Genomic DNA, 3,416 nt, shown 5'->3' with positions numbered 1-3,416 from the left:
CGCTATGCAACTACCTTGCCAACTTCAAAATATCCGCGACGGATGAAAATCAACGCTCGCTAGCACGTCCAGCAACTCCTGGATCTGCACACAAGGTGCAAGGAGTAATGTGAGTACGCCAACTCAGTAAGTAATAAAGGTAAATAAAGACTGAGCAGTAGGGAACACATAAAATCCATGTCATAAAAACTCAATAAGTTCAACATGCTTTCAAATCAATATATGAGTCAAATCCTCTCGTTTAAAAACCCAGTTTTTCAGTAAAAAATCATTTGAAGAAGCTTTTCAATAGATTTAACAAAAGCTAAATGCAATTTAGAGTAAAACTGATGAAAATCATAATAGCCCCTCGGGTAAAAACATAGTTCGTATACAGCCCCTCGGGCAACATGAATCACAAACCGCCCCTCGGATATAACATCGCATAGAATCAGCCCCTCTGACAAACCTCACAGTCACTCGTAAGCAGCCCCTCGGGCACAACATGAATCAAGAACAGCCCCTCGGGCAAAACATCATTCCAATCACTGAGGGTACCCGCGCTCACTAGGGGTGTGCATACTCCGGAGAGGCTCTAACAGCCCAAGCGCTATAACAAGCCACCTCGTGGCATAAATCAATCAGGCCCTCTGCCTCACAAAATCATGAATCAGTAACAACATCTTACGACGTGCAGCCCGATCCCATAAATATCCTCACAAAAACAGGCCCTTGGCCTCACTCGGCCATAAACCTCTCAAGCCACTCGGGCTATCAAAAAAACAGGGTGTTAAGCCCAAAATATCATTTTATGCATCAAAATAGAGTAATAAAGACTGAGTTATGAAATCAGTAAAACATAGCATGACTGAGTACATATCTTAAATCAAAACAGTGAGGAAATAATAAGAAAAGGCCCCTAAGGGTCCGAACAACTTTGGCACGAGGCCCAAAATATGGCTTCCAACCCAAGTTATAGAATTCTTTCTAACACATAAGTATTATATAGTTTTCAGTCAAATACGCAACTTAATAGTTGCTACGGGACGTACCAAGTCACAATCCCCAACGGTGCACGCCCACACGCTCGTCATCTAGCATGTGCATCACCTCAAAATAGTGAAACAATGTCAAATTCGGGGCTTCATACCCTCAGGATAAGATTTACAATCATTACTTACCTCAAACCAGTCAAATCCCTACTCTGCGACGCCCTTGCCTCAGGAATCGGCCTCCAAACGTCCCGAGTCTGACCAAAAGCAATACAATGCAATCAATATAGGCCAAGAAACCAATTCCATATGAAAAACTATCAATTTAGACCAAAATCCCGAAATTCACCCAAACCCGGGCCCGGGCCCACATCTCGGAATCCGACAAAAATCACAAAACTAGAAAGTCCTTCCACTCATGAGTCTATACTTACCAAAATTATCAAAATCCGACATCAAATAGTCCCTCAAATCTTCAAATTAAACTCTTCAATTTCCAAGCCCTAACCCCTCAATTTCATTCTTAATTTCTACCAAGTTCATGCTTAAACAACTAAAAATTACCATAATCACACGTATTAGGGCTCAAAATACTTACCTCATTGAAATCCCCCTTGATTCCTGATCACGCCGAACTATGCCTTATTAATAGGACTAAGCATTCGCTGCAAATATAATCCAGTTCAAGTCCGAAATCGAATCCCATAGGGAACTAACCTATTTACTACAACACTGCTAATGAATAGCTCAAACAATCCCTAGATGCAAGATTTTTAATGAATAGTGAGTAGAATTTAGTTAACTAAGGAAGAATAACAATAAAACTCGCAACAATCTAGAATAGAGTTGAATTCAATGGTAAAATGGTCTAGGGTTAGTGATTTCCACAATTGTCGGATTATTTCCTGACACGTTAGCTATAATCTCGTCGTAACACTCTATAAGAAATATGGGTTACCGCAATTATCTCTCAATCAATTATGATAATTTACTAGAAGCATTCTCTCGAACTACTCTAGTTAACAATTTATGCAACTCAGAATTATCCCACCAAAGCTTCGTTATCTTTAACCCTGCTTTTAAATTCAAGTAATTAATCTCTTAACTTACCCGAAAGTGGTGTTGTTCAACAACAATCTAACCAAGTGTTCTTTCTTAAGAAACATAAGATAACTAGACACGATTAATCAAGGGCCCTTTTAATTAACCTTGACCACATCAAAATCTTGGCCATTCACGAAGCACCAGATCAAATTAGATCTCGGACCATTTACCTTAGTGGTGTTGTGGGACGGCAGCAGTCGACTATTGATGATGTACAACAACACTTCCCTTCAAAGGTGAGTGAGGCGGAGTGCAACTTTGATCCTGGTACAACCCACACTACCTCTTCGTCTGTTACACAGATAGTTCTAAAAAACAATTGCCAATTTGTTGGTTCTCGCCGGTAAGTATCATAATAATCCAGCTCCTCAGTGAATACAGGGAAGCGATACACTCTCCTGATGGCTTCAAGCGAGGCATTCACCCTCCTTTGTCGCACAGTGCAGATGTGATCCTCATGTTCAGAACAGTTAGCGAAGAATCCCCTAACAAGCATCAAGTTACCGTCCTCCAGCTCTTCGAAGAAGATCTCTAGCCTGCGCCTAATCAACTCCCTGTACATATTAGGGCACATAGCCTGGAGGGATGCCCTGTAAACTCCCCTTTCCGGTACAGGCTTTCTAATAGCCTTCCAACCGAAATGGTCTTGGGCAGCCCTGGAGACAAACCTGGTGCGATCAAACTGAGTTAAACTGGCCCCAGGACGAGCTTCCATGACAACTTGATGAGGCACCGGTAGTGCGTCTCTTCTTTGAAGATCTCATGGTACCTACACAACAACCACAACTATCAATAATCGGCGGAATATGTGAACCAAGGGCGGTTACTCAGACTTCACCCGCACCATTGGTCACAATTAATACTAAAAAAAACTCATTGTGGCAATTCAACAAACACCTACTGTGCATATGCCTGCAGTGTACCCAAAGACTCAATTAAACTTCCATCTTCTACAACTTAACAATGTCTTCCCCAACCCAACCAAATCTAATATCCTCACATACCAGCATATATAACAACAATCAGAACCAAAGATAAGAGTACCCATAACTTCTACTATCTTGCACTTACAATGGAAGAAAAAAGAATGAAAATAAAATTGAGAAAAAACTTAAAAAAAAAGAGAGTAGAAGCATGTTACATACTTGAAGATCTTGTGAGGAATGGAGTTTGGGTAGTGGTTGAGTATAGAAGAGGGAAAAGGATAAGAGATTTGGTGAAGTTAAAAAAATATTGGGGAGAAGAAGGGGGAGGGGATCGCTGTTTTTGATTTGGGGAAGGGGGAGGGTTTTAGATTGTTTTTGTTAAGGGATAGGGAAAAAAAGTGGGGGGAGTGGGTGC

Source organism: Nicotiana attenuata, chromosome 11, assembly GCF_001879085.1.
Source record: "Nicotiana attenuata strain UT chromosome 11, NIATTr2, whole genome shotgun sequence".
NCBI lineage: Eukaryota > Viridiplantae > Streptophyta > Magnoliopsida > Solanales > Solanaceae > Nicotiana > Nicotiana attenuata.
The sequence above is the reverse complement of the archived record's forward strand: the minus strand, read 5'-3'. Positions refer to the sequence as shown.